This window comes from Nicotiana tabacum, chromosome 7, assembly GCF_000715075.1.
Source record: "Nicotiana tabacum cultivar K326 chromosome 7, ASM71507v2, whole genome shotgun sequence".
In the NCBI taxonomy this organism is placed as follows: Eukaryota; Viridiplantae; Streptophyta; class Magnoliopsida; order Solanales; family Solanaceae; genus Nicotiana; species Nicotiana tabacum.
The window spans coordinates 15,153,936-15,166,069 of NC_134086.1; positions in this window are offsets into that span (position 1 = coordinate 15,153,936).

The following is a 12,134-nucleotide window of genomic DNA, read 5'->3' on the forward strand; positions in this document are numbered from 1 at the left end:
TATGGGCATTGTATTATTCCCAATTAGTGTGGTCCCTAAAAGATGAAACACCACTCACTCATCAATGCGTAAAGCATGTCAAAAACAGCTGAGTTGCAAGTGCAGATGTTGGGCATGCAGGGGAAGGAAGCAGCTAGGAATGTAGTATTTGCTGGATTTCAGGTTCAATCCATCTTTTAACTATATACTCTTTTAAATATAGTTTGACAATTTTTGAATTTTTTTTTTATACTAAATTCATACGACAGTTGTGTAGTGGTGAATGCAGTGATACTTACACTTATTAATTAAAAAAAAAATTATATTAGAAGAAAATTCTAGGATATCTTGAAGGAGAAGCGGGGCAAAGATTTTGAGTATGAGTTCTGGAATCTAGGACATGATAAATTAATGGGTTCGAAACATATTATTTACACATATTAAGTATATTTTTTAGCACAAATATACGGTCTGAGCCGAAACTACTGGATTCTAACGAACCTGAAGCAAGACTTGTAGCATCGTCACTGCCTTAAAGTAAGGGCCAAATAGACACCTTTACTTGCACTACTAGAAATCCGGAAAAAAGCGACCAAAATTTGGTGACCAAAATTGGTCTGTCAAGAAAAGCGACCAATGTTGGTCGCTAAAGGGGACCCACTTATAAAATTTTAATAATTATAATATTATTTAAAAAAATTATAAAATATAAATAAATATAATTTAAAATTAGCGACCAAAGTTGGTCGCTCATTAAAGGATAAGCAGATAGAGACCAACTTTGGTCGCTAATCTGGGACCCAGTTGTAAAATTTTAATAATTATATTATTATTTTAAAAAATTATAAAATATAAATAAATATAATTCAAAGTTAGCGACCAAAGTTGGTCGCTTACAAAAATAGAGACCAACTTTGGTCGCTAATCTGGGACCCAGTTCTAACGTTTAACAATTATATTATTATTTTAAATATTATATAAAATATAAATAAATCTGATTTAAATTTAGCGACCAACTTTGGTCGCTAAATTTAATTTATGGATAATTGGCGACCAACTTTGGTCGCTAAATATAATTTCTGGAAAAGTAGTGACCAAAGTTGGTCTCTTTTCAGGTCAACATTGGTCAAAATTAAAAATCACTTTTGTATTTACTATCTAAATATCACGACCCGGATTTCCCACCCTCGGGAGTCGTGATGGCGCCTACTAATGTGAGCTAGGCAAGCCAATCAATTAACTACTTATTTCATTACTCAATTATTTCTTTAAAACAAATATAAGACGATAACATGAAAACAGTGGAACTTAAATAATTAAGCGGAAGATAACAACTAAATATCTGAAATCTGCATCTATTATAACTCTTAAAACCTAAAGCACCCAAAATCTGGTGTCACAGTGTCACAGTGTCACAAACGGTCTAAGATTTACTACATACAAAGTCTGAAGAAAATGACAATACACTGTTTCTGAATAAAAGGAAAATGAAACAGGAAATAGGAGTAGAGGAGACGCCAGAGCCTGCGGACGCCTGCAGGTCTACCTTGGATCTCCGCGTGGACTGAAGGTAGCCTCCACACTACGGTCCAAAAGCTGCTCCGGGATCTGCACATAGTGCAGAGTGTAGTATTAGCACAACCGACCCCGTGTGTTGGTAAGTGTCTAGCCTAACCTCGGCGAAGTAGTGACGAGGCTAGGACCAGACTACTAAATAGCCTGTGCAGTTCAAATACATATACAACGGAAAGAAATACAGAAATAACCAGTCAATACGGGAGGGGAAACATGTTGTGGGGGAGATAACAATTCCGAATAGAAAGATATCAAGCAATGAAAGAAACAATATAACTCGGATATCAACAAAGAATCAGAAATCAACAAATGCACGACATCACCCTTCGTGCTTTTACTCTCGTGCTCACCAAAGCAATCATATAATAAAAATGTGTACGACATTACCTTTCATGCTTTTACTCTCTTTTCTCACCATATAATCAATAAAATCAGCACGTAATGGTGCATCGTGCGGCACGACATCACCCTTCGTGCTTTATACTCTTTCCTCACAATAATACACGGCATCACCATTCGTACTTTACACTCCTTCCTCACAAAACAAACAATGTACGACATCACCCTTTTACTCTTCGTGCTTTTACTCTTCCTCACCCAAACAATAATCACAAACAATAGGGCAAGGGAATAAATGACATTGTAATAAAGATCCCGGCTAGGGAACAACAATTCAACAAATAAATCCCGGCAATGGAACATCATCAATAACCTCAACATCCCGGCAAGGAAAATAACGAATAAATCAACAATAGCCCGGCAAGGGAGACAACATAATGAGTTCTTCTCTTTCTCACTTTTACTTCACAATTTACTTCACAGCTCGATCCAATGCTCTAGAGGTTCAATTATCACTTATACTTTCACAATTCGTTATACAACTTGAGTCAATGCTCCTCAATGTTCATAGGTCACAATTCCTTCCACAAACTTTACACAACAAGTAGAAACCATTAACAAGGCATGAAAGATACAACGAAGTCATGATAATCACAATATAAGACTCATAGGCATGCTAGACACCAACGTATAGATACTCGTCACCATGCCTATATGTCGTACTCAACAATTACCACAAAGAAAATAGGACTCGACTCCTAATCCCTCAAACTAAGGTTAGACCAAACACTTACCTCGATGCCACGAAGACAATTCATGATTCAATTATAGCTTTACCCCTTGATTCCACCACCAATTCTCTCGTATCTAGTCAAAGTTACTTAATTACATCAATAAACACTAAATGAATCAATTTGAATGCATGAAAATGAATTTTCCAAAATTTTACCCAAAAGGTCAAAAATCGCCTCGGGCCCACATAGTCAAAACCCGAGGTTCGAACCAAAACTCGTTTACCCATTCCCCCTCGAACTCAAATGTATAATTTATTTTGAAATCGGACCTCAAATCGAGGTCCAAATCCCCAATTTTTGAAAAACCTAGGTTCTACCCAAAACATCCAATATCTCTCATGGACATCATTGATTTTGAGTTGAAATCATGTTAAAAGATGTTAAGGAGTGTAGAAAATGAGTTAGAAATCACTTACCAATGTTTTGGAGAAGAAAGGTTGTTTGAAAAATCGCCTCTTATGTTTTTGGGGTTTTGAAAAATGAAAAATAACTGAAAATCCCGTCTAAATATACCTCTCTCAGACCCTTTATGCGGACCGCACAAAATCGACTGCGGTCGCACAGCCCTTCCTGTGGATTGCAGTGACATGATTTAGAATTTTGGCCATAACTTTCTCTACAGATGTCCAAATTGTGATTTCTTTACCTTTAGGGAAACTAGAACGAAGGGCTACAACTTTCGTTTTTGAATCATCTCAAAATTCCTTGTAGATCAAAAGACATAGGCTTCCGAAATCGGACTAGTGAAATGTTCTTCACCGCAGACCGCACAGAATCTAGTGTGGCCGCACAGGCCCCTCCGCGCACTCCATTTTGTGCGGAACGCACTGGTTTGTTCAGAGGCCTTCCACTTTCCTGAGCCTGCAACAACTATGTTTTAGGCCTAAGACATCCCGGAACCTACCCGAAACTTACCCGAGACCTCGGAACTCCAAACCAAGTGTGCATACTAACTCAAAAACATTATATGGACCTACTCGTGCGATCACATCATCAAAATAACATGTAAAAATTATGAATTAAACCTCAAAACTCAACATTTTCATCAAGAACTCTCAAAGTTCATAACTCTCCAACCGGAAGTCCAAATCACGTCAAATAAACTCCATTTTTTACCAAACTTTACAGTTATCTTTCAAATACTGTAACAAGTTTGTATCGGGCGTCGGAACCAAAATACGGGCCCGATAACAATGGTTTCAAACATTAATTCTTTTCTTTATTTCTTAGATAATTCAGTAAAATAATTTCTTTTAAAAATTGATTTCAAAGGCTTGGGACCTCGAAATTAATTTTCGGGCATATGCTCAAGTCCCATATTTTACTGCGGACCTCCCGGGATCGTCGGAACACGGATCCGGATCCGTTTGCTCAAAATATTGACCAAAGTCAACCATAATCAAATTTTTAACTCTAGAAATTTCTATTTCTCATATTTTCACATAGCAGGCTTTCGGGATATATGTTCGGACCATGCACGCAAATCAAGGTGAGGTAAAAGAGAGGTTTTTAGGCCTCAGAACATTGAAGGTCATCACTAAATAATATAAATGTAAGCCGTTAACAATTTTGTAATACAAGGGATGAATACACTAAAATATACTCTAACATGCTATATATGCAGTTAAGTAGTACAATGAAGCGTGCATGTGTGTCTATATATATAAGAACATGAAACGCTCGGAACACAGGGCCGAATTCTTTTAAGTATTGATACACTTGTAAATTGATTCATCGACTTATAACCTACTCAGATGCATGTATATATATTAAAAACAAAACGTCTCGACTTATATCAATTAATATGTTATAATTGATTCATCGACTTATAACCTAGTGACGAATGAATGTAATTCATTAACTCTGTTACAATACAAATAATGAATACAATATCATGTACTATAACATGCTATATATGTAGTTAAAGTAGCACGAAGTGTGTGTTATATATATAGACACACTAACATATACTATAACAAGTTATATATACGTTATAGTATTACAGTGAAGTGTCTGTGTGTGTGTGTGTCTATATATATATATATATATATATATATATATATATATATATATATATATATAAGAACATGAAGCGCTCGGAACATAGGGCCGGGTTTTTTTAAGTATTGATACACTTGTAAATTGATTCATCGACTTATAACCTACTTAGATGCATGTATATATATTAAAAATAAAATATCTCGACTTATATCAATTAATATGTTATAATTGATTCATCGACTTATAACCTAGTGATGAATGAATGTAATTCATTAACTCTGTTACAATAAGTCGATGAATCAATTATAACATATTAATTGATATAAGTTGAGACGTTTTATTTTTAATCAATACCCTCTCTCTCTCTCTCTCTCTCTCTCTATATATATATATATATATATATATATATATACACACACACATATACGCGTAAGAGCTGCCAAAAAGGTCTCTAGTAACCCTTTAAGGGTTAAAGGTTTAAACGCAATTTGAACCATACCAATATGCAAGTAATGATAATGATGTTTTTTCAGTCATTTTTATCAATTGTTTTGAAGAAAGTTTATCAAACCAACCATAATCATAAATGATTTTTATAGAAACTTTAGGAATCGTCCATTTATTTAACAAATCAAGGTTTTGAGGTATATCTACCTCTTCAAGTCTAGTACTTTTAGTACTTGTTTCCCCAAATCCATTCCAAAACCTTCATATCTATGTTGAATATTTCACATCTATTACATATTTACTATAAACAATTCCTAGGCTCTGATACCATTTACACCAGGATCTGGATGGCCGTGCGGATTACCGCCAGCCAATTAGATCCTGGTGTAAATGATATCAGAACCTAGGAATTGTTTATAGTAAATATGTAATAGATGTGAAATATTCAACATAGATATGAAGGTTTTAGAATGGATCTGGGAGAAACAAGTACTAAAAGTACTAGACTTGAAGAGGTAGATATACCTCAAAACCTTGATTTGTTAAATAAATGGACGATTCCTAAAGTTTCTATAAAAACCATTTATGATTATGGTTGGTTTGATAAACTTTCTTCAAAATAATTGATAAAAACGACTGAACAGTCTTTGGCGTTAAATTCTTCTGAACAGACTATTCGTTTGTTAAACAAACACGATACTGACTTATACAAACATCATTATCATTACTTGCATATATATATAACTTATATACTATACTATATTATACTATATATATCGGATATACCTTGTATACTATGCACTTAGTATATATAATACACTATACTCTTTATTATATACTATATACTATATTATACTATATATATCGAATATACCTTGATATATAATACACTATACTATATATATAGTATAGTGTATTATATAATACACTATACTATACACTTAGTATATATATACTATACTATACTATGCACTAAGTATTAGTGCATTAGCTATCTCTCTATATATATATATATATATACACACACACATACACACACATACACACACACACACACACACACACATATATATATATATATATATATATATATATATATATATATATATATATATATATATATATGTGTGTGTGTGTGTGTGTTATATATATATATACACACATACACACACTATACTATACTATACTATACTACATATGTACATAATTTTAAATTGAATTAAAATCCTAAATTTTAATATTCAATATTTAATATCGAATATATATATATATATATATATATATATATATATATATATATATATATATATATATATATATATATATATATATATATTTATTTATTTATTAAAACCAAAATAGAAAAAAAAAAGTAAATTCATTTTTTTTAGAAATAGCGACCAACTTTGGTCACTATTTTGGTCAAACAGTCAAAAAATAGCGACCAACTTTGATCGCTATTTTGGTCAAACAGTCAAAACTTAATTAGCTACCAAAGTAGCGACCAAAGTTGGTCGTTATTTCTAATTCCAGAGTCAAAATCGGGTTCCCCTCCCATTCTCCTATTTTCTTTAAAAAAATTCCCCAAACTCTCTCTTTTCTCTCTCACACTCAAACCTCCCCTCTCCGTCTCCCAGCAGCAGCAGCGCCACCGACGGCAGTAGCTCCATCGCCGGCGACCCTCCAGTTCCCAGGTAGGTTTCCTCTCCTTTCTTTATTTTTTTTCGAAATACACTGATTTTGTTTAATTCCTCTTAATTTGATTTGTAAAAATTAATTGTTCTTAGCTAAATTAAATCTATGATAATTGTTAGTAGCTAAAATATTTAGTTTTACCTACTAATTTGGGGATAACATTAGCAATACCTAAATAAGAGTATTTGTCTATTTAGTATTAGGGTTTTTGGTTTGAATTACATTAGATTTATGAACTTAAGGCAGAAATTATGAACTTTTAGTTCTTGTATTAATTTATATTGAGTTCAATTGTAAAATATTGTTCATATATGTTGGGTTTTCTGTCTTAATATTGTTCTTTATTTGAGATAACAATGAAATATATATGACTAAAATTAATTTGACTAAATCCATGCTTTAAACTATGCATTATACATTTATAAGATAAAAAAAAACATCGATGGCTGCTATAGATTCTAATCCAATGAAGAAAGAAAAAGAATTAAAGGTAGGAGTTTATTAATGTATAAATTATGAACTTAAGGTCATATTGGACTTTTAGTTAACTAAAAAAAGATTAGGATATGAATTAACTAAATTAATTTGTTCTTGTTTTATTTGTATAGATGGAACATCGTACTTGGATGTACAATAGGAATTATCCTAATCGGCAAGGATTGCAGGAGGATTTTGTAGAAGGGGTGAATGACTTCATTAGACATGCAATATCACTTCCACCATACCTAAGTGAAGGAGTAATTAGGTGTCCTTGTGTTAGGTGCGACTGTATGGAGTTTGGAAAACCGGCAGAAGTTAAGCATCATCTTTATATGAAGAGGTTTATAGCAAATTACTTTGTGTGGACTAATCATGGAGAGATCGATGGTAGCCATGGGATATTTCATAACATGGTTGTGGGTGAAAGTAGTAGGTCGGTGGAGAATACAAATCTTGATTCTAGAATTCATGATATGGTTGTGGATGCTTTTGGGATGCACTTAGGGGTGAGCCCAATGAAAATGTTGAACAAACTCCTAATGATGACGCAAAATTTTTTTATGAACAGTTAGAGGCAGCTAGTCGTCCACTACGTAATGGAAGTCCGCACTCTGAGCTATCTGTTGCAGTTAGATTACTAAGTATCAAATCTGATTGAAATATTTCTCAAGCAGCCATGGACTCTTTCATTGACCTTATGAGTGAACTAGTTGACTCTAATATCAAATTACCTGCTAATTTCTAAGTTAGGACTTTTGTCAATGAGAACTGATTGTTGTGAAGATGGTTGCATGCTATATTATAAAAATGATGCAAATTTAAGCAGTTGTAAATTTTGCGAAAAGCCTCATTTCAAGAGGCTTTCCAGCGGGAATATGGTCGCTATCAAGGCGATGCATTATTTACCTCTTATACCTAGGTTAAAGAGGTTATATGCGTCGATGAGTTCTGCTCCTCATATGAGATGGCACTTTGAAAATAGAAGATCACCTGGTGTTATGTGCCATCCTTCAGATGGAGAAGCTTGGAAGCACTTTGATAGGACATATCCATATTTTGCTAGTGAACCAAGGAACATTCGGTTAGGTCTGTGTGCGGATGGCTTCATGCCTTTTTCTGTATCTGCGACACCGTATTCATGTTGGCCTGTCTTTCTTACACCTTATAATCTACCACCCGAGTTGTGCATGACTAGTCCATATATATTCTTAAATTGTATTATCCCCGGTCCACGTAATCCGAAAAGTTTGATAGATGTATATTTTCAACCTTTGATTAATGAGCTAAAACAATTGTGGTACGATGGTGTTGAAACATATGACATATCAACCAAGCAGAATTTCAATTTGCGTGCTAATTTAATGTGGACAATTAACGATTTTCCTGCGTATGGAATGTTTTCTAGGTGGATGACTGCTGGGAAGCTAGCTTGTCCTTACTGCATGGAAAATAGTAAAGCGTTCACTTTGAAACATGGCCGAAAGCAATCATGGCTTGATTGTCATCGTCAAGTATTGCCTCCTGATCATGAGTTTAGAAGGATGAAAAATGCATTCAAAAAGAATAAAATGGAATATGATTCTCCACCTCCGATACTTTCAGGTGAGGAAATTTAGGAGGGGGTCCAGAACTACAGTAAAGTTACTGAAGCTCCACCTTATAGATTCCCCGGATACGGTGTTACTCATAATTGGACAAAACAGAGTAGATTTTGGGAGTTGCCTTATTGGAAGGATAATCTTCTCCATCGCAACCTTGATGTCATGCATATTGAGAATAATTATTTTGACAATTTGTTTAACACAATGATGGATGTTAAAGGTAAGACAAAGGATAACCCGAAGGCTAAAATGGACTTACAAGAATATTATAGGCGGCCTGAATTATACTTGCAGACAGCAAACAATGGTAAGATATTCAAGCCCAAAGCAAGTTACACATTCACTTTGGAGGAAAGACGACAAATTTGTGATTGGGTAACAAAATTGAAGATGCCTGAGGGTTATGCGTCGAATCTTGGGAAAAAAGTTGATATGGAGTTAGGGAAGTTGAGCCATTTGAAAAGTCATGACTGTCATATTTTCATGGAGACCTTAGTGCCTATTGCATTTTGTGGTTTGCCTGAAAGAATCTGGAAACCCATCACAGAGATTAGTTTGTTTTTCAAAGACTTGTGTTCTTCCACATTAATAGAAGAAAACCTACTCCGGATGGATCAGAACATTCGTGTAACTTCTAGTAAGATGGAAAAGATATTTCCATGTGGGTTTTTTAATGTGATGGAATGCCTTCTAATCCACCTTGTACACGAGGCACGACTTAGAGGGCCTGTTCAATGTAGATGGATGTATCCCTTTGAGAGGTAATATTATAAGTTTGATGTAATTTTCTATTTTATAGACACTCGGGTCACAACAATCAGTATCACATCCACTTGCGGTCCATCCAGCTATGTCGCGGTCACAGGGATCACATCCATCTTTATCAGGGACTTCATCTATTTCAGGCCTTCGTGTGATAACCCAAGAGGTCATCATTTATTTTAAAATAAAATTCTACGTTTCGAGACCTTGAAAACCTCATTTAACATCACCTCAATTTGCGTGCGCTGTCCGGGCGCGTAGCCGAAAAGCCTAAATATGAAAATCTATGAAAAATAATAAGTTTTTGACTGTAAAATGAATTAATTTGACTTCAGTCAACGTTTTGGGTAAACGGACCCGGACCCATGATTTGACGGTCCCGGAGGGTCCGTAGGAAAATATGGGACTTGGGCGTATGCCCGAAATCGAATTCCGAGGTCCCAAGCCCGAGAAATGAATTGTTTAAAGAAAATTGTTTTCTGAAATTACTTAAAGGAATTTGAAATGAATTTTGATTAGAACATGTTGGTATCGGGCCCGTATTTTGGTTCCGGTGCCCGGTACAGGTCTTATATGTGATTTAAGATAATTTTGTGAAGTTTGGTAAGAAACGGAATCCGTTTGACGTGATTCGGACCGTAAATGCAAAGTTTGATGCTTTAAGAAGTTTTGAAATTTTTCATTGATTTTGAGGTTTAATTCGTTGTTTAAGGGGTTAATTTGACAATTTGATCGCACGGATAAATTCATATGATGTTTTTAAGTTAGTAGGCATGTTTGGTTTGGAGCCCCGAGGGCTCGGGTGAGTTTCGGAAGGTTTAGGACTTGTGAAAATTGCAGAAAACAGCTGTTCTGGTATGCTGATAGTTTCTTCTTCGCGTTCGCGGGAGGACCCTCGTGAATGCGATGTGTTATTTGTAATGAAGGAAAATTCCTTCTACATGAACGCGTAACCCAGGTCGCGAACGCGAGGCATTGGGGGTCTTCCCTTCGCGAACGCGGGCCTGGTATCGCGAACGCAAAGGCTTATAGCCTGGGCAGGGGGAGGGGTACTATACCCTATGCGAACGCGACCAGCTGGACGCGAACGCGAGGGCTCAAGGAGTTTCTTCTCCACGAACGCGAGCCCACTTACGCGAACACGAAGGTCTCTCAGGCCTGACTCATCGCGAACGCGATGAACAATTTCGCTCAGTTATTTTAAGTTTCAAAAACAGAATGTCATACGAGATTTTCATTATTTTTCACAAACATCATCTTCTCCACATCTCTTGGGCGATTTTTGAAGAACTTTTTTACTATAACCTCTGGTGTAAGTAATCTTTAACTTGTTTTCTTCCATTTTTATCCACACCCATTAGATTTCTTGGCCTAAAACATGTGATTAAGGGTAGAAAATTAGGGATTTGGGTAGAGTTAGGGATTTTTGATTATTTGAGAATTTGACCTCGTTTTGGGGTCGGATTTGAAAACAAATTATATATTTGGGCTCGTAGGTGAATGGGTGATTGGGTTTTGGTCCAAACCTCGTGTTTTGACCAAGCAAGCCCGGGGTCAATTTTTGACTTTTTGGGAAGAATGATTAGAAAGCTATAATTAAGCATTGGAATTGGATTGTTTAGCGTTTATTGATGTTATGAAGTCGATTATGTCTAGATACAATTGATTTGGAGCCGAATTCGAAAGGAAAGGCGGTGTTTGAGGCTTGAGTTGGCCGTGGAAGTTCGAGGTAAGTGTTCGGTCTAACCTTAGCTTGAGGGATTAAGAGTTGTGTCCTATTTGCTATTTTATTCTTGTTGAGTACGATGTATAGTCATGGTGATGAGTATCTATACGTTGGTGTCGAGCATGATCGTGAGTCTTAAACTGATATTTATTGTGTTCTTAAATGATACTACGGATGCTTTAATTAGTGATTCTCGATATTGAGCAAGGATTTAGTTTATTTTCGTGGAAAGTAATTATGATTGAGTATTGGTATTAGCTGAGATGAGTAGGGATTGAGTTAAGATTGGTTATAGCTGATTCTCCCTTGCCGGGACGTATATACTTTTACTGTTGAATTCCCTTGCCGGGATAGCATGGTTTATTGTTGATCCCTTGCCGGGACTCGTGGTATGGTTGAGTTTAAGGTATATAAATATATTGGATCAGGTTGCACGCCGCAACATCATTATTATATATTGGATCGGGTTGCGCACCGTAATATTATTATATATTGGATCGGGTTGCATGCCGCAACAATGTTATATTGGATCGGGTTGCACGCCGAAATAGTAATATAAATGGATCAGGTTGCACGCTGCAACAGTGTTAAATGATAAGGGATCGGGTTGCGCGCCGCAACAGTATTATGATTGTTTGTTGTAGAACTTGAACTGTTCTCTCTTATCATTCTTTAGCTTCTGTTGGATTTGATATGTTCCCCGTAGCATGTACCCCATCCCATTTACATTGTTTA